General features: G+C 39.1%; 1 pseudogene; it reads left to right on the top strand.

The window, feature by feature from the left end:
• LOC148114142 (uncharacterized) overlaps positions 1-24,580 on the top strand; it is a 29,111-nt pseudogene extending 4,531 nt beyond the window's left edge.
• The last annotated feature ends 1,283 nt before the right edge of the window (positions 24,581-25,863 follow it).

Raw genomic sequence — 25,863 nt, 5'->3', positions numbered from 1 at the left:
CAACTTTCACACTTTACACAAAATTCACACACACAAATTCCACATACAGCTTTGTGAGATTTTGTGTGTTTGTGTAGTTAGAGTGAAACACTACAGAAACACACAAAATCTCAGAAAGCTGCACAAATATTATGTTATTTTATTTTATTTTTATTTTTATATAAAAGCAGCTAAATTTAAAACTTCCTAAACTTTAAATGGCTAGGTCTAAAAAAAGAACAACTAAAAAACCCCCCAATTAACTATTTTTTTAAAGCTCCCAAAGGGGAAAAAACTTACAGGCAGGCAGGCAGATAGAGATGCTCACCGATGAGCTTGATTGTAGGCAGGGAGATTCAGTTGCTTGCTGATGCAATGGATTGTAGGGATTACAGCAAGCGAAGCAAGGCAGGTGTTGCAACCAGTGGCTCAGGATTCAGTCCGAAGAGTGAACGTAAGCAAGCTGGAGGCTGAGGGGGAAGGAATTTTTGCTACCGGTTCTCCGAACTGCCCGCCGCCATCACTACTACTCCCGAGCCGGTCCGAACCAGGAGCATTTCACCCCTGATATATATTTAATATAATACAACATGTAATACAGAAACTTATAAAAATATAAAACAAGAAAAGCAAGAATAAGAGAAAGGGGAAAGAAGGAAGAAAGAAAGAAAAGAAAGAAAGAAAGAAAGAAAGAAAGAAAGAAAGAAAGAAATATAAATAAATAAATAAATTGAATGCCTGTATTAAGCATGAGAAAGACAAGAATGTAAATGCTGCTAGAAAGTAAGTGGGTAGTATATGTTATAAAGAAAGGATCTTTGTAAAAAAAATATTTTGTTTGGCATGATCTGTTTTCATCAAATCCATGTTGGCTTCTGGTTATAACTTTGCTTGGTTGTAGCAAATGTTCTCATATCTGTTGCTCGATTATCTTTTCCAAGATCTTTCCAGGTATTGGTCTGTGGTTTCCTGGATCAATTTTTCTTCTTTTTTGAAAATGGGAACCACGTCACCTCTTTTCCAGTCATATAGTAGTTCTCCAGTGCTCCAGAATCTTTGAAAGATATGATTTGGTGGTTCTGAGATCACATCTGTCAGTTCCTTCAGAATCTTGGGGTATCATTCACCTGATCCTGGTGATTTGTACTCATCTGGAATGGACAGGTGTTCTCTTACAATTTTCTTACCTATTTTAATTTGTATTCCTAATCCATCTTTTATAATTCTGTTTTTTGGTAGGTTGGTCTGTTTTTCCCCTTTTGTGTAAAGACAAAATAATAATAATAATAATAATAATAATAATAATAATAATAATAATAATCAGAGGGTTGTTGCCATCGCTGAAAAGATTAAAAGGTATGAAAACCGAGTAACTCAGTTCAAGGAAAACTCACAGTTCAGAGCAAATCAGCATCAGTTTTATAAGAATTTAGAAAATGGAAACGGAGTAACAACAAATGAAAAGCCTGATAAAGAGAAAGCTCTGAAATTCTGGAAGAATTTGTGGGAAAACAACAAGAAGCACAACAGAAATGCAAAATGGATCAAACAGGTTGAGGACTCTATTAAAGTGCATAAAATGGAAGACGTGAAAATAACAAAAGCAATGGTGCAAAGACAGTCAAGAAAAGTGAAGAACTGGAGTGCACCTGGACCGGATGAGCTGCATGGCTTCTGGTTAAAGGCACTTACAAGTCTGCACAAAAGATTGGCAACCCAGATGAACCAGATCCTAAAAACACCTGAAAATGATGGACGGATGACAACTGGAAGGACATTTTTGATCCAAAAAGATAAAGAAAAAGGAAAGGACCCTGGAAACTATAGGCCAATCACCTGCTTGCCAACAACATACAAGCTTCTTACTGGTATCATTGCAAACCAAATCTATGGATACCTGGAAAGAAATAACTTGCTTCCTGTAGAACAGAAAGGATGCTGCAAAAACTCAAGAGGAACAAAAGATCAATTGCTGATCGACAAGCTAATCCTAAAGAACTCAAAGAAAAGACGAACCAACCTGTTCATGGCTTGGATAGACTATAAGAAAGCATTTGATTCAGTTCCCCATAGCTGGATCAAGAAATGCCTGGAAATATTAGGCATCAGCAGCAACATACAAAAATTCATGGAATCTTCAATGAACCTCTGGAAAACAAAACTTATGGCTAATGAAGAAGAACTGGGTGAAGTTGAAATTAAACGAGGCATTTTCCAGGGCGATTCCCTTTCACCCCTACTTTTTATACTCTCAATGCTACCACTGACAATCATTTTGAAGAAGATGAACTGTGGATACGAACTTGCAAAGAAAGGACTGAAAATCTCGCACTTGATGTACATGGATGATTTGAAGCTGTTTGGTAAAACAAAAGCTGAACTGAATTTATTAATTGAAAACACAAAAGAATTCAGCCAAGACATTGGTATGCAGTTTGGAATTGACAAATGTGCAACAATAGCAACCAAAGCAGGCAAGATCATAAAAGAGGATGGAATAGAACTAGAGAATGAAGAAATGATAAAGGCAGTAAAATCAGAAGAAGGCTACAAGTACTTGGGGATTTTAGAAGCCTCTGACTTAATGCATAATAAAGTCAAGGAATTAACTTCAGCCAAGTACATTCGGCGAATTCGTAAGATATTAATGTCCAAATTGAGTGGAGGAAACATCCTAAAAGCCGTAAATACCTGGGCTATACCTGTGATTAGATACTCTGCAGGAATAATTGACTGGACCCAGATGGAGTTAGACAATTTGGACAGAAAAACAAGGAAGCTTATGACAATGAATCATGCCTTGCACCCTAAAAGTGATGTTGACCGATTATATTTACCAAGAGCAGAGGGTGGTCGAGGACTCCTACAAGTAAAGCAGACTGTGGAAGAAGAAAAATGCAGCTTGAATGATTACATCCAGAAAAGTGAAGAACCAATGATTAAGGAAGTAAATAATGGAGGCCTTTTAAAGACAACTAAAACAAAAGCAGAATATAAGAAAGAAGTAATTGAGCAGCGAGCTGAAAATTGGAAACACAAAGCTCTGCATGGCCAATACTTGAAAAGTATTGAAGGCAAAGCTGACCAGAAACTAACTTGGAACTGGTTAAGATCAGGAGTACTGAAAAAAGAAACTGAAAGCTTTATTTTGGCAGCTCAAGAACAAGCCCTAGCCACAAACTGTATGAAGGCAAAAATTCAACATGTTACCACCAACAGCAAATGCCGCCTCTGCAATGAGAAAGATGAGACAGTCGACCACCTGATCAGTGGGTGCAGCAAAATTTCACAAACTGACTACCTACAACGCCATGACCGTGTTGCTAAAATCATTCACTGGAAATTGTGCCAGAAATTTGGATTTGAGTACAGCAAAACCCACTGGGAACATCAGGTTGAGAAAGTTTTAGAGAATGAGAAACTCAAGATCTTGTGGGACTTTAGGATTCAGACTGACAGGCACTTGGTCCACAACACACCTGACATAACAATAGTTGAAAAGAAAAAAGTATGGTTCATTGACATTGCAATACCTGGTGATGCACGAATTGAAGATAAGCAGCAAGAAAAAATCACAAAGTACCGGGACTTACAAATTGAAGTTGAGCGACTGTGGAAAAAGAAATCGTGTGTTGTCCCGATTGTAATTGGAGCCCTCGGAGCAATACCCAAAGGGTTACCCCGCTATTTAGAAATTCTAAATTTGCCGGACTTGAACATTTTGACTCTACAAAAAACCACCTTACTCAGAACAGCTTACATCCTCCGACGATACCTTAACAGTTCCTAGGTCCTTGGTTAGGACTCGAGCTGCTGAGCTATTAACCAGCCTCAAAGGCTGTGAATCTCACTAAAGATTAACCAATAAATAATAATAATAATAATAATAATAATAATAATAATAATAATAATAATAATAAAGCAGCTCTGCTTTCTCCTTGCTGCCTATTGCTTCCTTACTATCTTCTTCCATTAGTGGACTGGTTATTTCCTTGACTTTTTTCCTTGTTTTTTACATGTTGAAAGAAACTTTGAACATATCCTATTATCTCTACACCTTTTTTTCCTTAGGCTAAATGTACCAATTCCCTTAGTTGTTCAATATGCAATATAGGCTCCAGATCCCTTATCAAAGAGCCATGTAGCACAGTGTTAGAATGCAGTATTGCAGGCTAATTCTGCTCACATTGCCAGGATTCCTTTGATCCTGACCAGCTCAAGGTTGATTCAGCCTTCCAGTCTTCCAAGGTCAGTAAAATGGCGACCCAGATTGTTGGGGGCAATATGCTGACTTTGTAAACTGCTTAGAGAATGCTGTAAAACACTGTTAAGTTATATATAAGTCTAATTGCTATTGCTCTGGACTCTTTTTATTTAAATTTCTTTAATTTTTTTGGTGTTCTTTAATACAGTGATTTCAAGAGGTTCTGTTCAATTCCTATATGTGCTATGTACCTGTTCTGCAATCACAAAATAACAATAGCTTTATTAAAGTCACAGATCCAAATGAATGAAAACAATCAATGTCTCAAATAAATCCATGCAATTAAGGGCAGATTAGGGCAGATTCTAGTCTTTGCAGTTTAAGGGCAGGCAGCACAGGCAGGCAGTACAAGCACCCTGTGAATTCCTCCTGAGAAAATATTGGTTTTCTTCTGAAATAGGTGAGAAAGAAGAATGCTTTGAATTAATTAATCATTGTTTCATATACTTGGAATGGTGCACATTTTCAATCCCCTTAGAGCAAACTACACTGCAACAGCAATTCTAGTACAAGCTGCACTTTTCTTTCAGAATAAACACATGAAAATGTGACCAATTCTCCTCCATCTTGGATGGAGCATAAATTCCTTGATTGCCCTAGAAAACCAAACAAAATAAGCTTAATCAGTTACATACAATTGTTGCAAACATGCCCATTATGAGACTTCCACAAGTCTTCATAATACACACTGTTGCAGAAGCAGATTTATAGCTAAGCGAGAAAGCATACACAAGTGCCTCAACCTTTCTTTTTAAGCACTTGCTTAAAAATTGCAGCATAAGAGCATATGTATGAAAGATATTGTTATTCAGTATGCTAAATTATTCTTTTTCCTATCCATATATTGCTTGCTTGATTTGAAGTAACTAAAACTGGATTAATTCCTTTTTAATTTGATGTATAATCATCAACCTGCCAGGTGTTACTCTATAATGAGGTTGTTTTCTTTCTTCCTGTTTGGCTATGCAACTCAGATGAGAAAAAGAATTCCTTCCAATGTACAAAGGGAATTTTCCTCTTCAAAAATGACTTTGTAGCATGTGTTTTATCAAGTTGTTCTAACCCACTTTCCTTTCTATTCGTGGGCAACTTTTCAATAGATGGAGTCTACAATCAAAAAACTTTGGGAATACAGAAGAACTTTAGTGGGTATGGCAGTGACAAAACAATCTGGTAGAGCTAGGATTTTCAAGTGAATTTGATGGTGAGACTTTTTAAAGAAGCCTGTTAAGTCAAAAGAAAATTGGCTGTATATCATTGCATTGTAGTTTTCTTTATAAGACATTAAAAATACAGTTCAGTTTCTTGGTAGCTTTTCTTCTACATGAATGCACAATTTCTGACAGTCCAGAGGATTTCAAAAAGAGGAGTTCATCTATACAGTAAATCGGGGTCCCCAACCTATGGACCACAGTCCACTACCAGGTCATAGACTATTTGCTATTGGGTCACATGAGCAGGGGTGGGTTCTATTTACCTTTACTACCGGTTCGCATCATGCCTGTGCATGTGGCAACCCCTCAAATACTGGAATACTGCTATCACCTCCCCCCTAGTCCTTCTTTTCTCTAGACTAGCCAAATCCAAATTCTGTGACAATTGTTCATGTATTTTTGTCTCCAGGCCTTTAATTAACTTAGTTGGCCTTCTTTGCACTTTTTCCAAAGTCTCAACATCTTTTTTGCAATGTGGTATCCAAAACTGGATGCAGTATTCCAGGTGTGGTCTCAGTAAGGCTTTATAAAGCAGCACATGATTTTGATTCTATGCCTCCATTAATACAAGGATTGTATTAGCTTTTGTGGCTGCTGGCTCGAATTTAAGTGATTGTCCACTATGACTCTGAGGTCCCTTTCACAATTACTATTTTTGAGCCAAGTTTTGCCTAATCTGTATTAATCCTCATTTGGTAGCATGCTTCCCTCAAATACAGCTTAGTAAAATTTTCCCCTTTGACAAGTAATCCAACATGTCTTTCATCAGGGGGAGGCAGGGGTACATGTCCTCCACGGAAATATCATTTATCCTCCTATAATCCATGCACATCCTTAGGGACCCATCTTTCTTTTCCTTGAAAAGCATCCTTCATGTATAGGTGGCTGCTCCAGCTTCTCAGCCCCCTTCTTAGGGTATGCACCAATCAGCTGCTCCCCCAGACTGTCAGCGTCTCCAGGAGGTGGGCTTCTCCCATTTCCACCCCACAATCCATCTTCTTGTTGGCTGCTGACATCTTGATATCACAGCTCTCCTAGGCTGCAGTAGATGAAAGAGCTGGTTTAATGTCAGCTGTCCAGTTAGCGAATCCAAAAAGAGAACTTCTGGGACATTGTACTTCCCAAAAGTAAGACTTTATTGAATACACTACATTGGCACAGAAGAAGCTAAACCACCTCTAGATTTCATGTGTGAAAGCCCACAGACTTAAACTTGCTTTTTTCCTTTGGCTATCCCCATCAGTTCATTGTGTTGTCCAATTAAATCCACTTTTTTGTTATGAGAATGGCCTGGATCATTCAAACACCTGCACCGCATGAACTTGTGGGTGGCAGCAGGCTCTCATGATCTGCAGATGGAGTCTTGGCATTCATTCCCATCTGGACATTCCAACTACCCCCTCCCAATTATTGTCAAGCTGAGAGAAAAGACGTAACTAGGTGAAAGAGCGAATCACTCTTGACATTTGATTTCTTTTAAGTGGTATTTTCTTTTTTCTTTTTCTGCTGCTTTAATAAAAAGGTACCTTAGTTGTATAATTCAATCTTTTATAAGAGGGTTTTAATGTTTGCAATTTCAGGCCATAATAATAAAGTTGTTGGGAAAGGAACTGAAGACAGCTAAGAAAAGGATTTAGGAAAGATTCGTAGATGTAGATGTAGATTAGATGTCAATAGATACATAGGGATATAAATGCAGATAATAGAATCATTGATTTACAACCGTATGTTTAGTGACTGTTCAAAGTTACAAGGACTTATGACCATTTTTCACATGCAGCATCCCGATGGTCATGTGATCAAAATTCAGATACTTGGCAACTGGCCTGTATTTATGATGGTTGCAGTGTCCCAAGGTCATGAGATCACCTTTCATGACCTGCTAACAAGCAAAATCAATGAAGAAGTCAGATTCACTTAACAACCGCAATACTAATTTAACATCTGCAGTGATTCATTTAACAACTGTGCGAAGAAAGGTTGTAAAATGGGACAATGCTTAGCATTGAAAATTTTGGGCTGCATTGTGGTCATAAATCAAAAACTAATTGTAATATAATTAAATTTCTTATAATTACCTACACTGTTAAACTCTCAGCAGTTTACAAAATCTAGAAACAAAAACAATTAACCACACATGGGCAGCCTAGACTGAAACAACCAAAAAAATACAGATATTACAGGGGTTCCACAAACACCTTAATAAAAACCCATTAACTCTTGACCTGGGAAGAGAGCAGATTTTAAAGGTTTCCCAGAACCCCAGGAGAGTGAGCACCATTTGTATCTCTGGAAGGACACTGTTTTAGAGGATGGGGGCAGCAAAAGAGAAGGCACATATTCCTGGTCCCATTAAATTACACTGTTTAATGGAGAGTGGGATAAAACCAGTGCAGGTGTGTCCCTTAGATACAGATATGGATACAGATACAGAAAACAATACTATATTGTTTTCATCATAACTGAATTCCAGTAGGTCTATTTACAGATTACATGGCTACAGACTGTGTTTTAGAATTGCATATATTGCTTAAATATATGTAGAATTTCAGTTGCAGCACTTCCAAAAAGATTCCACAACCAATTGCACCAGGGGTGAAATCCAGCAGGTTCTGACAGGTTCTGGAGTGGAAATTTTGAGCAGTTTGGAGAACCGGCAAATATCACCTCTGACTGGCCCCAGAGTGGCATGGGAATGGACATTTTGCAGTATCCTACCCCTTGGGGTGGGTGGGAATGGAGATTTTGCAGTATCTTCCCCTGCCACACCCACCAAGCCACGCCCATCAAGCCATACCACGCCCAAAGAACCGGTAGTAAAGAAGTTTGGATTTCAACACTGAATTGCACCCTGATTCAGGTGTCTCTGAGGATACATATAAACCCCCAAGTAGCCTCAACAGCTCTCAGAGAGTGTTAATGATCAGATGATTGCAAAGAAATACCATCCCCTTCCATTCCCTCCGCCCCACCCAGCATCCAGTCTCAATTGTCAGTACCTATTCTTTCATCCCCATGCTATCAGAACTGATGAAGCTTCTTGGATGAAAAGTTAAATGTTTTCTTCTTCTTCCTTAAGGGGGTGGGGGTGGGGGGGAAACAGTCCAGTTGCCTTTTGAAGAAAAAAAAGCACCTTTGAGACATCTTGACAGTTGTCTTCTGATTGGATATAGTAAATCTGTTCCAAAATATCTATCAGTTCTCTTAAGAAAGTCAAATTCATTACCCATCCATTCTGCCATCTCTAAATCTTTTGAATTCATGCTTTGTGACCCTCCAACTCTCAAGCAGAGCTCCTTCTTGTTCGAAGCTGCCAACAATAAATTAGATTTTAATTCATCCTATTGCAAGTCTGGTTTAGCTGCTGTTACTTGTATCTGGATGTTGTCCTTAGGTTGGTTTAAAACTGTTGTTAATTCATCAGATTTTTTATCTAAATTTTCATTTAGAGCTTGTAAATTGAAAAACATTTTTTTCCAAAGGCTTTCAAAAAGTCTTTGACATGAAGTTGATCTGGATTTTGAATCTCTTTCTATGGACGTTGTGATATAATGTTCAAAGTCCTTAATTTCATTGTTGTTTTAATTTTCCAAATCTCTCTTATGGCCAAGCTTTCACAATAAACTGTAGGTAATTCTCTACAAAAGAAGTAGGTGTTCCATAACAGAGTAATTGCAGAGAAAATTTCCCACAATAGAGAATTAGAAAAAAAAGGGAAAGTTCCCCTTTTAAAAAAACACCAGATAAAATGGAAAACAAAGCTCTTTTAAAAACTAATAAAATAAAAATTCTTGCAGTAAAAATTCAATGTAAATGTAAATCAAATCAGATCATTTTCACTGACTCAGCGGAAAGTCCTCATGACATCGGCTTCCATGTGAAAAAATGAAAGTGTTTCATAATTCTAAACAGTAAGAAGAAGTCAAAAGTTCACATCTATAATCCAGCCAGGGGTATAAAATAAATCAGAATTCAATCAGATAATTAACCATTAAAAATGTACAAACAACACGGTCAGCCCAGCAAAGCAACACATCTTGGAAGACCTGAAACAAGATCAGGACATTATTATTTTACTGGCAGATAAAGGCTTCCCAATGGTGATGATGAACTACACAGATTATGAAATGAATCTACTCAATGATTCTCCAGTTTAAAGGCCAGTAAAGACATCAGAGACGAGGTCACACAATTGAATGCTTATCTCACCCAACTCAAACAAAACAAGCGTTTAAGGGAAAAAGAATGTTGGAAAATGAGAGCAACAAATGCTGCCCCAGTGAGATTTTATGGACTCCCCAAGATACACAAAATAAGGAGCCTCCCTATAGTAGTGCTATGAGATACCCACTGTAGTACCCAGCAAGCTAAATAACCAGAGAAATACATACATGAACAATTCAGGCAGAACGGATACCCACAAGCATTCATTTATTTATTTATTGAATTTATATTGCTGCCCATTCACCCATGGCAACTCAAGGCAGCTTACAGAATATAAAATCTTATTTGAAACACTAAAACTAATAAAAAGAATCAATTACATTAATAATATTATAATGTAATGTAATGTAATGAAATGAAGTATAATATAATATAATATCCAGAGAGAGGGAGCCACCATGGAGAAGGCCCTTCTTCTGGGTCCCACCAGATGTATCTCCATAGGGGATGGGACCTACAGCATTCCCTGCCTCCCCACTCTGATGGGTTGGGTAGATGTGACTGGCAAGAGACACTCCCTCATGTAACCTGGTCCCAAGCCATGAAGAGCTTTAAAGGTGACAACCAGCACCTTGAATTGCACCAGGAAGAAAATTCTCAGCCAATGCAGCTGCCGCCGGAGACATGATACATGTGCACACTGGGGTCTGCACAAAACCATGCGGGTCACTGCATTTTGCACCAACTGGAGCTTCTGGATCCTCTTCAAGGGCAGCCCCATGTAGAGCGTGTTGCAATAGTCAAGATGGAAAGTGACTAGGACCTGATGGCGAATCTATGGCATGTGTGCCACAGGTGGGACACAGAGCCATATCTGTGGGCATGTGAGTGTTGCCCTAGCTCAGCTCCAGTGCACATGCGTGTGCCGGCCAGCTGATTTTCGGGCCTTTCAGGCCCACTGGAAGTTGAGAAATTGGCTGTTTCCAGTCTCTGGAGCCTCCGGGCTCCCCAGGCTCCTAGAAAGCCTCTCGAGCCTGGGGAGCCTGGGGAGGGCAAAAAACGAGCCTACAAGGCCCACCGTGTCATCACGTGTCAAAAGCATGGGGAGCATGGGGGGGGAGTCATGCACGCATGCGCGGGGGGCAGGGTGCATTGAATTATGGTGTGGGCACGCGCACACGCGACCCCCTTGCACTCCCCTCGCTTTTGGCACGTGGTGGCAAAAAGGTTAGCCATCCCAGGATTAGGGCATGAGTGACTGTGAGTAGGGATTGTTGGTCCAGGAAAGGATGTAACTGGCACACAACGTGCAGTTGCGCAAAGGCTGTCCTGGCCATGACTGCCACCTGCTCCTCAAGCAGGAGTCATGAGTCCAGGAGAACCCCCAGATTATGCACAAGGTCTGTTTGGGGTAGTACCACCCCATCCAAGGCCAAAGGTGGCAATTCTACCTGAGCCAATGAACCCCAAATCCAGAGGCACTCAGTCTTGCCAGAGTTGAGTTTCAACCCGTTGCTCCCCATCCAGCCCCTAACAGCCTCCAAGGTCCCTGTGCAACATGCAAAGGACAGAAAGGAAGAAAGAAGGTACAAGATTAATTATTTGGCACACTCTGCCATACATTGAAAACATTTTGGAAGCAGTAGAATGCAGCTTATCAGATCTGCAACTCAGTATTGTACACTGCCCAGAGGCTACTATACGAGTTACGTTTAGAAGATCGCTTGGAGGTGGTAGATATTTCTAATGTAATCTACCTGATTCCCTGCGTGGATTGCCCCTATTAACTATGCAGAACAGATGAGGAGGAGGTTAACCACCAGATTGCAAGAACTCAAGCAAGCAGTCCGATGTGGAGGCCCAGATTCATTGGTAGCCTCACATTGCAATGAACAAAGACCTATTTTCAATTTTCCTGATGATGGACTCCAGCATGAGTCCAAAAACTCAGAAGAAAAAATCTCTGATCCTAGTGATTGACCCAGATTGGATCTTACATTAAAAATGTAAATCAAAATGAAAGAAAACTTCAAAATGTGATGTTAAAAGTAAAGTATGCCTAAAAAGAAAACAAACAGTGACCGGAAAAGATGAACATTTGACCCTTCAGCTGCTCTCACTGAAAACTGGGATTTACTGGATCCTCTTTCTAAAAGGCCACAGTCATCTGAGGGTCATCATGGATTGTTCTTACTTGCTTCCGTTCAAAATCCAGGAAGTGTGCTGCCAAAGAATTGGCTTAGATCCCTCTCAAATATGCTACTGTTGAATAGGTAGGCAGGACAAAAAAGCTGTAAACCCCTGCTTAGCACACCTGCCAGAGGACTCCCAAAATTCAGAGAGATATTGACAGACTTGAGCATTGGACCCTATCCAACAAGATGAAATTCAGTGGTGAGAAAAGTAAGTCTTACGCTTAGGCAGAAAAAAACCAGATGGCAGATATAGAATATCAGTCAGTACATACTCAACAATAGTACCTTTGAGAGGGATCTAGGTGTCAGGGTGGATCACTGCGTAAGTATGAGACGGAAAGGCTTCCCAATGTAGTTGCAGTTGTTAAAAAGCCAACGCAGTTCTAGGCAAGATCAACAGGGAGATATCATCAAGATTGCAAGATGTGATAGCACTGCTCTATATTACACTAGTAAGGCCACAGTTGGAACACAGCATCTAGTTCTGGTCACCATGACACACACACACACACACACACACACAGGCCCTAGAAATAGTGCAGAGAAGAATAACAAAGATCATAAGAAGTCTGGAGGCTAAATTAGATGATGAATAGCATAAGGAATTAGGTATTTTTAGCCTAACGTTAACAAGGCTTGGGGTAATATGATAGCCATTCTCCAATATTTGAAAGGTTGTCACAAGAATGTCAGCTTATTCTCCAAAGCACTTGAGGGCAGGACAAATATTACAGGATGCAAACTTGTTAAAGAGAGATCCAGTCTAGAACTAAGAAGAAATTTCCTGACAGTAAGTTAGGAATGGAACTTCTAACCAATTTTACTTCTGGACCAATGGAACTTCTTATTTCCTGGAATTGTGGGTGCTCCATCAGTGGTAGTTTTAAAGAAAATATTGGACACCCATTATATAAAGGGTTATATAAAGACTCCTGCCTTGGTTAGGGGATTGGACTACAAGATCCCTTCTAGCCCTATGATTCTATGAATTTTAAAAGATGTCACATTCCATTTCCTCTGGAAAGAGCAACAGAGAAAAAAAATGTTAGCTATTCCTTATGATACATGATGCATTGTTTCAGAGTTTCACACAGTTAATTGGACATCTAAAGAGCTGCTAAAACCTTCCTCCAGCAAGGAAGGAGGAAATCTTAATTAAATTTGCATGCTTGGTTGACAAGGACATCTGTAAGCAGGTGCTTATATGATTTGTCTTCTCATTCCCTGTGGGCAAATGCGAAAATAGGGCTGTTAGATCTAGGCTGCAAGAAATCAAGATTATTAAAAAGAGGTATGGAAAACTTCAGTTCTTTGTTTTCATCTAGTGACCATCTCCAGTTTTGCAGCCCAGATCTAGTGGCACAACTAAAGCAATTGAGAGGGAACTTCCAGTTGGTAGATTGTTTTAAGGACCACTTCTTAGTTTGTCAGGCACAAAAAAACAGGTCAGATTTGAAGATTTAACTAATTTATTGCTAAAAGCCTATCCACAGGAATCTTATCAACGAATGGTCAGCAACTGGTTAGAACTACATAAGATTCAACAGCAGCCAAGGGGATATGGATTTGCTTGGCTGTTTTTGACCAAATCATGTTGGCTTCTGATTACAACTTTGTTTGCTTCTAGGTCATCTTTTCTAGGATTTTCCCAAGTATTGATGTCAGGATAATTGCTCTGTAACTTCCTGGATCTGGTTTTTTTTTTTTCCTTCTTCTTTTGAAGGTGGGAACCACATCAGCTCTTTTCCAGTCCTCTGCTACTTCCCTGGTGCTCCAGGATCTTTGAAATATATGGTTCAATGTCTGAGATCATATTTTCCAGCTCTTTCAGAATTCTGGGATGTAATCCATCAGTGGTGGGATTCTGCCAGTTCTAGGTGGTTCGGCTGAATCGTTTGTTAAATTGCTGGCTCATCCTGCCCCTTACCCTGCTCCTCCGCACCACTATTTATTGCCAATAAATAGTGGTGGGTGAGGGGTGGGTGAGCCAGCAATTTAACAAACGGTTCGGTGTTTTTTTGTAATTTTATTGGCCCCCGGAGCTTCAGCATAGGCTAATTAGCCCATTGATTAGATCGGCCTCCTGACTCTCAGTTGATTTGCTCTCAGCTGTTTTGCTCAGAGTTTTGCTGCTTGCTTGCAAAGAGTGCTGGAGCAAATTTTTTTCCCCCTAGCTATGCTGAAAAATGAAACTGAAAGTAAAGCAGACTGTTGGCTTTGCTGTTTGTTGCAACATTGGAAAATTAGGCAGGCAGATTTCTTTTCTTTTTCCTCACCAAAAAAGGTAGGTGCAAACAATGGGAAATTTAGGGAAAAAGAGGAGAGTTCAAGATTTTAAAACACAAAAGAAAAAAAGCTCCATTTAACTAGGGAATTGTAATAATTGAGATACTATTAATTGTATATTGTGTTGAAAGCAGAAATGGTTAAGTTGTGGTTTGGAGGAATATATGGGGAAAATTATTTGATTTATTATTATTGGTAAATATAATTAATTGATTTGTAAGAAATTGGATTGCATGGAAATAATTGGAATATTCATGTTCATATTGATTAATATACAAAAAAGATAGTTATATAACTAATTGATTTATATTAAAATGTTGAATTTATATTAAACAACTGTAATATTACATAATTAACCAATGTGAGGATGGATATAAAAATAGATGACAATGGGAAGGGGTATAATATAGAATAGAAGGGAAAAATTGAATTTGATAAAGATTAGAGATGAGGCTGAAGGGTAATATTGGTTTTTTTAAAAAATAGATAAGGAATAAATATGGCAAAAAGGAAATATAGAAATTGTAAATTTAATTGAAATGACTAAACACTGTTTAAATTTGTGAACCAGCCAAATACTCTGTTCAAAGAAAATAAATTGTATGTTTGTATGTGTATTTCTAATTATTGTTATTTATTCATATTTGTTGTCTTTTATTCTTTAAAGTTTAACAATTCATTCTTTATCTTAATATCTTTATATTTGTTTGGGGTTGCCTTTCTTCCATTTCATCTTTCTCCTCCAACCTACCACCTCTCTCTTTTCTTTCCTTCTTACTTTCCCCCCCCACTTCTTCTCCTCCCTACTTCCTCTTCCTTTCTCCTTCTCCTCCTCTCTTCCTCCCTCTCTTACCCTCACTCCTATTCTAATTTCCCTTCCCTTCCTTCCTCCCTTCTCTTCCTTCCTTCCCTCTCTCTTCTTCTTTCTTCCATCTCTCTTCTCCTTCCTTCATCCCTCTCTACTTCTGTATCCTTTTGTGCATATGGACTAGTCAGAAGACTGAAAAAGTTATTTTTGACCGGTCCTCGCACTTTTGACCAGTCCTTGAACTTACGACTGTCCTCACATTTTACATTTTGCACCCTATATTGTCACCGTGGTGAAGAGAAGTAGTGGTGAAATGACTGACACGGTTGTTAAGAATGCCGCAACGGGCATAAATGTGAGGATAGTCATAAGTGCGAGGATCAGTCAGAAATGACTTCTGAGTAGTCCCTATGCACATAGCCACGCCCACCCAGTCACATGACCAGCTAGCCACGCCCCACCCAGTCACATGACCACCAAGCCATACCCCCAACTAAGCCACGCCCACAGAACTGGTTGTTAAAAAAATTGAATCCCACCACTGTAATCCATCAGGTCCTGGTGATTTGAACTCATCTAGAGTAGACAGGTGTTCTCTTACCATTTTCTTGCTTATTGTGATTTATATTCCCAGTCTGTCTTTTATGGTTATGTTTTTGGTAGGTTGGGCTGTATTATCTTGCAATAGAATGCAAGGAATGAATTAAATAGCTCTGCTTTGTTTCTATTGCTCATTACTTGTTACATTGACATTTTTTCCCATTAGTGGACTGATTGTTTCCTTGACTTTTTTTCTTGTTTTTTTACATGTGGGGAAAAATATTTTAAAAATTATTTTTGACATTTGTTGCAAGTCTTTCTTCAATCTGAGCCTTGGCTTTTTTTACTTCAACTTTGCAAGTTCAGGGTATTTTTTGCAATTGTTTTTGTACTCACAGTTAATGATAAAAAGAACTATGCAATTAATATCGAAGAATTAAAATGAGTACAGTCTATATCAGGGGTGTTCTGATGTGTCTCTCAATTAAATTGAGTTGGACACCCCGATCTATACAGAGAAAAAAAGAGATAATAAATGTTGAGTTGCTGTGATTTGTCTCCTCTCTCTTCAGCTTTCAACAAAGGGAACTGCTGTCAATCCATGTTACTCAGCAGAACCCATCAGAGTAAACTTTGCATCCAAATAAATGTTTGAATTCCAAGTTTTCTCTTCTCTCCAAATCCAATCTTTTCCTCTAATCACTTTTTTCCCCCTGTGGGTGCAATTCTGTGCTTGTTCAGTTTTTCTGAACTTTTCAAGAGATTATTTCTGATCATCGGTAAGGAGAGAGGTTATTATATCTCTGTTCCCCATGCTTGCTCAGAGAGGAAAAAAGAGCCAAAAAAAGTGTGGCATATATTCTGCAAAGTAGTCAATGACATTAATTGACAATTTATCTGGAATTGCACAAACATATTCACATCTAACTTCTTCACTGAATATTCTTTCTCTAGGATAAAGAGAAGGAACATCTCATTCTTCTTTTCAAAAAATTTGTGGCAACCTATTTCTTCTTGTTAACCATGCATGCTCTGTATGGAGGAAGAGATTCACACAATTTGTTCCAATTTCTTCACAGGCATGATGTAAATGACCCACTCTTAATGTTATTGACTATTTTCACATCTTTCCAGTAGCACAATTTTCAAATTATGGCTGTTTTTTGCAATCTTGCTTCACCATAGAGAAAACAATATGCTGTTATAATAACATTTTCTTTTTTTATCTAATGATGCAAATATTTTTACTGACCCATCAACTGAAGGAGTACCATCTGTACAAAATCATAAGCAGAAATTTCAAAATAAGCCAAAAGATTCTAATTAGTTAGTTAAAGTAGTGTAAATATCTTAACCTGTTCTTGTTCCCTCAAGGTCCTTAAAATATAAAACTAACTAGGACTATTTTACAATAATCAATGTAGCAAATGGATGCCAGTAATTGCACTTTCTCTCTAATGCTTGTTGACTCATCTATTTGCATCACCATTTTTCATTTACGTTCCCTTGAAATACAAGTACTTTCTTAAATGTCAATTGACATGTTCAATAATGGTACTAGTCAAGAAAGAAATCATTTTGTTGGTGGTGTTCTGTATTTATCACAGCACTGCAAGCAGAAAGAAAAACCTGTCTCTATGATTATATTCCATTTCAAACTTTTAGCTATCAATGCTATTACAAAATAGCTGGCTTCTAACAAATTTAAGGATAGGTTGTCTTTAGAATTTAAAAATCTTTCAAAATTTGACTGTATTGTCAGCTGCACTTTGAGATGCCCTCTGTGGTATCCAGAAGAAACATTATCACTGTTCTTCATGAAAACTAATAATTGTTCCTTTGGGTTATTTGTCAGAAAATTTTACTTAATATAGGAGACAGCTATCAAGGATTTCAACTTATTATCTGAGGCTCAGCTTGTCAGCCAACTAATCTCAGAAGCATTAATAATACATTAACCCTTTAGAGAGCCCTCATTTATATAGGAGGAAATTCTTAATCACAAGCCCTTCCCAGTATCTTAAATTTAATTGTAATCATAGTTTTGTGCAATGGTGGGTTGCTACTGGTTCGCCCTAGTTCGTGCGAACTGGTTACAACAGAGGTGGGAGGCTCCGCCCACCCACCTGGACGTCATCAAATACGCTCTGTGCATGTGCAGAAGCCCCTGCGCATATACAGAAGTGGCAGGCGTGCGAGCGAACCAGTAGCAAACGTTAAGTGAAACCCGCCACTGGTTTCGTGGATAAAAAGAAGTGAAATGGGATTAGGAATCTAATCTGGGAAAATGTAGTAATTTAACATTCTGTAAAAAAGAAAGTATCATCATCAGTTGAAGTGAGGTTGGAACAATATACATTAATTTTTCTTTTTAAGAAACTTAGTTGACTGATTGATCTATAGCCTATCTATACTTTCCCATGTTATCACAATAGAAACTATAGTATTACAATGCTTAATCTATTTAAATCTAAAAATCAGCAGCTGTTCTCTCACCTTCCCCTTTATCTCTTGGAAGATGGATGGAATGCAGAGAGTCATTCTCTTTCATCTCTTTTTTACAAGAAGATGCCATCTGTTTTCCATAGTCTAAAGTTAACACAGTGCATTGTTGCAGTTGCCAGTCTTTTAAAGATTTTCCTTGTCCAAGGACAGCATGAGTATATGAGAGACTGTGAATCAATTAGTATTAACCTCATATAAAAGAACAATTTATAATAATTGAATGAATACTCCAGTACTATGATTTTGACTGATGCTGGCGCTGAAGATAGGATTCAAATTTCTTCCTCGGTTTCTGGTCACTATTTACTCCTTAATAGGGTAACAATTGATTTGCGAGGTTCATACACACATCACCACCACCAAATGATATATGACTTTAAATTCACATCAAGATTGTGAAAAATTTAGAGCTCTACTTCAAGGGAATGTATTGTTATTGGGGAAGATTTAGAACCTGCATTGATAATTGAAGATGAGCAAAGTGAGCTACTGAATAAATAAACAGTAAATGGTAGTTTGGAGAGATTTGTTACTTCGTATTCATGGTCTTTTTGATTTTATTCAAAATTAAAGAAAAGAAAAGCCTGGTTTCCAGAGATATTAATTAAAAAATTTTTTAAAAAAAATTGGTTGCTGAAAAATACTACCAACCTGCCTTCCATTGAGGACCTGTATACTGAGCAAAGAGGGCTGTGAAAATATCTACAGATTCCTCACATCCTGCACATAAATTGTTTCAACTTCTACCCTCAAAATGACCCTATAGGGCACTGCACACCAGAACAACTAGACACAAGGATAGTCTTTTTCTGAATGTTTTTCTGTTAAACAACTAATTCCCACAACACTCAAACTATTTACTAAGACTGTATTATTATTATTATTCTCATCCTTCCTATTATCTATATCTTCCCACTTATGACTATAACCATGTTGCTTGTATTTTTATGATTTATATTGTCTGTTTGTTTCCTAGTATGATTTGATTGCTTATTAGTAACCTATGACTATCACTAAGTGTTGTATCTTATGATTCTTGATGACATCTTGACGATTTCAGACAGATGGCTGTCCAGTTCTTTCTTAAAAAACCTCCAATGATGAAGCAATGAAGCACCTACAACTTCTGAAGGCAAGCTAGTTAATTGTCCTTATTGTTAGGAAGTTTCTCCTTAACTCCAGATTGCTTCTCTGCTTGCTTAGTTTCCATCCATTGTTTCTTGTCGTGCCTTCTGGTGCTTTGGAAAATAAATTAATCCCCTCTTTTTTGTGGCAGTACTGGCATACTGCTATCACAGTTATGGCTAACCTTTTTGCCATTGCATGCCAGGAGAGGTAGCGGGGGACGGGGGAAGTTCGCACATGCGCGTGCCCACACCCATAATTCTATGCGCTCTGCCCTGCACATGCATGCACAACCCCCCCCGCTCCTGGCACATGATAGCCAGGTAGACCCATTTTTCTTTCTCACCTGGCTCCAGACCATCTCTATGCATCTGGAAAGGCCGAAAACAGCCTTTCCCACTCCCTGGAAGGCTCTCCGGAGGCCTGAAATGGCCCATTTCACAACTCCTGGTGAGACAGGAAGTGAGACCCCTCTAGGAGTCTCTGGAGGCTGGGGACAGCAAAAAACATCACTTCCTGTCCCACCGGGAATTGGGAAATGGGCCATCCGGAGGGCCTCCCAGGGAGTGGGAAAGGCTGTTTTCACTCTCCCCAGATGTATAGAGAGGATCTGGAGCAAGGTGAGAAAGAAAAACGGACCTTCCCCACCTCCCCCAGGCCCTCTGGAGGCAGGAAACAGCCTGTTTCACTACTTCTGGTGGGCCCAGAAGGCCCAAAAATCAGCTGGCCGGGGCATGCATGCACACCAAAGCTGAGCTGGTGTGCCCACTGATATGGCTATGCATGCCAACTGTGGCATGCATGCCATAGATTCGCCATCGTGGTACTATCATGTTACCCCTAGTCCTTCTTTTCTTTAGACTGGCCATACCCAATTCCTGCAACTGTTATTCATATACAGTATTTTTGTCTCCAGCCCCTTAATCATCTTAGTTGCTCTTATTTGCACTTTTTCCAAAGTCTCAACATTGTTTTTGTAATGTAGTGACCAAAACTGGATGCAGTAATCCAGGTGTAGTTTTTCTAAGGATTTATAAAGCAGTATTAATACTTTGTGTGATTTTGATTCTATGCCTTGTTTATACAACCAAGGATTGTATTAGCTTTTTTGGCTGCTGCCGCACACTGATGGCTCATGTTTAAGTGATCGTCCACTAGAACTCCAAGGTCCCTCTGAAGTTACTGTTTTTGAGCCAGGTTTCGCCTAATCTGTACTTGTATCTTTGGTTTTTTCTGCCTTGTGTAAACCCTTGCTTTTCTCCCCATTAAATTTCATGTTGTTGGATAGGGCCCATTGTTCAAGTCTGTCAAGATCTTTTTGGAACCAGAGCTTGTGTTCTGGGGTGTTAGCTATTCCTGCCAGCTTAGTGTTATCTGCAAGTTTGATGAGTTCCCCTTCTATTCCCTCATCTAAGTGATTTATGAAGATATTGAAGAGTACTGAGTAAGATGGAACCTTGTGGTACTCCATTCCTTACTTCCCTTCATGTAGATATAGCACCATTAAGGGAAATAAACATTGAGGTACCACAAAGCTCTGTCTTAGGCCTAGTACTTTTCAATATCTTTATAAATGACTGAGATGAGGGCATAGAAGCGAAACTCAGCAAATTCTTTTTTTCATTCACACACACACACACACACACACACACACACACACACACACACACACACACACGTTCTCTTCTGGATGTGCCATAACCACAAGTTCATTTTTGTACCAATTCATGTAGAGGAGCCTGTATGGAAAAGTTGTATTTCTACCTAAAAAACATACCGCAACATGTAACAGGAACTGGAGAGGCAAATCAGATATACATGTATTTTTATGGCTTCCTTTAGCCCTAAATCAGAAATGTTTCTTTGGACCTGCTCTAAAATGTACAGTATCCTTGTTGCCAACACATATCTGGGCAACATTAGTCATCTGACCTCCTGATACTGAAATTTCTGCTGAATTCTTAAACTTTAAGCATGATTTTTTTTCTTTAATTTTGCTTGCTATTTTCAGGATATTGATGCTGGACAGGGAGCAAGAGAAAGGTACATTCTGAAACAAAATCACAGTAAAACTGAAAACATTACTGCAAGAAGAGATTTTTTTAGGAGTTCAGTTTACAACTATAAAATCTGGACTGCAGGTTGAAGGAAAAAAATAAATCTAATATCATATGATGCATTATTCATTTGTTCCTTGACCTATTTTAGAATGGCAATTATCATGGGTCCCCTTTTTTACACTCCAATAAGCTCAGTAGAATTCTGGAGTTTATTACCTGCTGAGGTTTAAGTCTACGCAAGATGTAAAATTTAAAGTGGTGCAGGAGGAAAAAAATATGAGGACATTTTGTTCTCTAAAACAGAAAAAAAATGACCTCATTTTCAAAATGCTAAATGAAATGAAGGGACACATGCTCAATAAGATACAAAGTTGTATTAGAACACAACAATCTTGAATGTGCTTTAATATTTAAGAAAACTTTCTTTTTCTTTTTTCTTTTTTTTTTGGGGTGAATTTAAAATTTAAAATTTAATTTAAAAAATGATCTTTATTTACATTTATCATTAAAAAAGAAGACAACACACCAGATAAATGACAAACAGAACAACAAAACAAATAACATACATGCCTATAAGTAGTACCTTAATAACTTAATATTCGGTACAATATATCTATATTACATTCCGGGGGAGGCAGAGAACCTAATTTGTAAATCAATTAGGTCTATCCGACCTCACTTTACTTGTATAATATAAATTTTTCAATAAATACAACTCCTAATCTGGTTTGGGTTATAGTTTTCTCTTTGATAGCCAAATATATAGTTTTTCCCAAGATAAACATGTTTGTGTTTGGTCTCTATCTTTCAGTTTTTTAGTCAATTTATCTGCTTCTGCACAATCCAAAATCTTCTTTATAATTGCTTCCTCTGATGGGGTATTTTTATCTTTCCAAAATTGAGCATATGTTTATCTCGCTGCTGTGATAATGTGTAATGCAAGGTACCATGAATCTTTTTTAATATTTTCCGGTTTGGAGCCGAGCAAGCATGTCTCAGGTCGTCATTCAAACTCTTGGTTTAAGATCTCGTTAAGCCACTTTTTTATTTTTCCCCAAAATTTTATTCCTTCTGGGCACGTCCACCATTGGTGATAGTAAGTGCTATTTAATATTTAAGAAAACTTTCAAAGCACCAAGGCAGATATTTCTTCTGGGGCTTCTCCAAAGGTCTATACATGCTTGATTTGCATCCATTTTTTATTAGCAAGGTCCGCATCACCCAAAGGTACACATTTTTCTTTTGTTCTAAGATTAATTAATAAAATTTTTCTCAACAGGCATGTACTCAGGCATCCTATTCTTAGGTGTAGTACAATAGTACAATTGCATATGGTGAAGAGAAGCAATAATTCTTTTTGCTTTGGAGCGATGTGAAGATGAGTCATAGCTTGTAGTGCCTGTGTTGATTTTTCCCCTGTTCCATTTTTATTCCTGTCAAACAGATACTCACGTACTTCAAAAATCTCTAAGATCAATCATGAGATGATAATGAGACTTTCCCTATTTGTTCATTCAGTAAGAAACATGAGCAAACCTATTGTGATTTCAGGAAAGATTTTAAAGGTAAAGATTCTTTCTTTGTTTCAGCTGTTTTATAGGCTGATTGCTTATAGTTCTAAACCCTGCAACAGCAACATTTTACAATAACACCAGTCAGATGTATTTTCTTATTCCAGAAAAAAAAAAGAGTAAAAAAGAGGAATGCTTCCTTACCCCAGGCTCTTTTCCTGGTTTGTGGCCCTTGCTACTGTTGTGATACTCTGATGACTCAGAGAAGTATAAAATTAGAAGAAACCACAACACCCTGAGATCATCTCTTTTTCCAAAGAAAAATCCAAATCCAAAACTCATAGTAAAGGAGATTCCATTCCCTTGTTCTGTTGTCAATTTGCTCTTCCTACAGGTAGTCCTTGAGTTACAACCACATTTGAGCCCAAAATTTATGTTGCTAAGTGAAACATTTGTTAAGTGAGTTTGTCGATTTTACAACTTTTCTTGCCACATTTGTTAAGTGAATCACTGCAGTGGTTAAATTAGCAATACTGTTATTAAATGAATCTGGTTTCCCCATTGACTTTGCTTGTCAGAAGGTTACAAAAGGGGATCACATGACCCAGGGACTCTGCAACCATGATAAATATGAGCCAGTTGCCAAGCATCCAAATGTAAATCACCTGACTTTCATTTTTGATTTTATGCGTTTTTGTAGAAATATAGTGATTTCTTACATATAATGCAACTCCACCTCCTCTTTTGTTAGGTCTCTTTCTTTTGAACAGTTTGTATCCTTCCAACAGTACATTCCAGTCATGAGTTACATTCCACCAAGTTTGGTAATGGCAACTATATTATACCCTGACTCCCTACTTCCTTGTTTGATTTGTTGCCTTGGGGTTTATGCTTGGGATTTTGTCCTAAAGATCCTAAAGATTGATCAACCTCCCCCTCAGTTTTAGTTTAAAGACTTTTCTTCCTTTCCATCACTCCATACCTCCTTTTTTGGTTAATTGTCTTGGCAATTATGGATGCAATTAAAGCCCTTTGGATAAGCTGAGTCAATTATTTTCAAAATATATTACTCCCAGTTCTTGTGATGTGCAGCCATCCCTTGCCAGAAGCCCTTCATGTAGGTTATGTAGACCATGATCAAGAAGTTGTCTTGATAGCAACATCCCTTTAGCCAGTGGTCACCAACTGGTGGTCCGTGGACCACTGGTGGTCTGTGAGAAAATTTTAGTGGTCTGCAGAGAAATCATTGCATTTATCTTGAGGAGCCCAGCCAAGGTTTCCTGCGCCGCTCATACTTCAGCACATTGACTCCCAGAGACCAGATGGGGTCCTTCAGGCAGTTAGCTTGGCTGCCTGTTAGCAGATAGAAGCAGACGGAATCAACCCTGGCTTTGCTGTCCATGGTAGATGCTATATCGGACCCCTGCAAACTCTTGCCTCTCAAAGAGCACTCACTGAAGCGGCACAGGAAACTTTGTCTGGGCTCCTCAAGAAACAAGAGTTTGCAGGGGGCCAATCTAGCATCTGCAATGGATAGCAAAGCCAGGGTTGACTCCAGCTGCTTCTCTCTGCTGTAGTGCTTCCTGGATGCAGTTTACTGCTCTGAGCTCCAAGGGTTCCGAGCCCCAAGTGCCCCCTCATCAGTCCCCCGCAGCAGCTCCCCTCCAACCAGCAGGTCGAGTCCAGTGCCAGCTCTTGTATGCGAAGCTGAGCCCTTCATCTACTTCAAGCCATCCCCCATCAGGGGGACCTAACAAAGCCCTCGCCACCCCTTCCATCCTTCTGCCCCCAACCAGCCTATTAGATGAGGTGAAAATACTGAATCTTCAGAGGTTGGGTGGCTATGGCCAGGAAGAAAAGGAAGAAGAGCATCAGCGGTTCCAGGAGGAGGAGGAAACCTCCTCCTCCTTCTCCTGGAGATATCTTTGAGGTATCTTTGCCTGACTTTTCCATGCAAAGCCGACTGGCTCTTTCGTCTTCTTTCCTGTGGCTCTTTCTGGGGGAAAAAAAAAGACTCCTTCCTCTTTTTGTACCCAGCTGGTGCTTTCCAAAGCTGGCTTTCCCAGCGTTAGCTGCCCAAATCCCCTTTGATTGTGATTTTTAAAAATTATTATTATTTACATTGGCCATCCCTTTCTGGACATCTCTGTTTTTTCATTGATTTCCCCCCCCCAACTATTACTTTCCCAAGTCCTCCATTTGCTTCCAACCTGCTTTTTTTTTGCCTGTGTGATTTAAAAACAAAGATTTAGAAACACCGGGCTTTAAAGACTTCTCTTTGTATTGGATTGGTGGATAAATGCCTATACATTTAAAATGGGAATGAGTAGAAATTCTTAAAAGAAATTTAGCATGAAGCAGAGGAACTGAAATTTGTTAGCTTTGCTTTCTTTGCCTTGATTACCGTATGTTATACAAAAAATAATAATGGTGCACTGGTTAAGATTCTAAGTTGATGCTGATTAAATTTAAAATAGGACAGTTATGAACAGTTACTATAATGTAGAGAAGAAATGATAAAATGGAAAAAAAGCTGTATTGCTTCCTGGATGCGGTTTACCACTCTGAGCCCCAAGTGGCAGGAGACAAGGGCTGCTTTGGTGCCACCAGCTGGCACAAATATATCATGGCAAAGGCGGAATGCTGATGCCATGCAAATGCAAGTAGCATTTCACTCCCGCACTTTCCAGCCATCGCCACTGCCATTTTGGCTTGCTTGGGCCACCCACCCCCTCTGTAACAGCACCATTATCTCGTTCTGGCCAGGAAGGGCTGTGCTCCTTTTTGCATGTTGCACCACCTGCAAAGTTGCACATTGCACGTGCCACCCCCTATGGTGGAAATTTCCAGCCCCACCATGGCCTGGTCCCATATTCCAGAGCTGGAGTAGTCACAGGACAGGCCCTTTAGTCATCCCAGAGCAGCTCCTCCACCCAGGTGCACCAGCCTGCAGGGAAGCTGCCTGCTGCCTATTCCCCAGCAGGCCAGGGCACCTGGGTGGAGGAGCTGCTCCGGGATGACCAAAGGGCCAGTCCTGTGACTACCACATCTCGAATATGCGACCGATTTTCCCACCAATGGGACCAACTTTCTCATCAATGTCAGCAAGCCACCGTCAGTCTGCCTGTCTTAGTTTTCCTTCACTCAGATTGACCAAGCTTCTTGAGAGAAGGAACACAAAAGAGGTTTCCAGGCTGTGTGCCTGGAGCAGG

The sequence above is a fragment of the Pantherophis guttatus genome, chromosome 4 (genome assembly GCF_059756535.1).
Source record: "Pantherophis guttatus breed Tessera chromosome 4, ASM5975653v1, whole genome shotgun sequence".
NCBI lineage: Eukaryota > Metazoa > Chordata > Lepidosauria > Squamata > Colubridae > Pantherophis > Pantherophis guttatus.
Note: the sequence above shows the minus strand (reverse complement) of the source record. Positions and strands in the feature narration are given on the sequence as shown.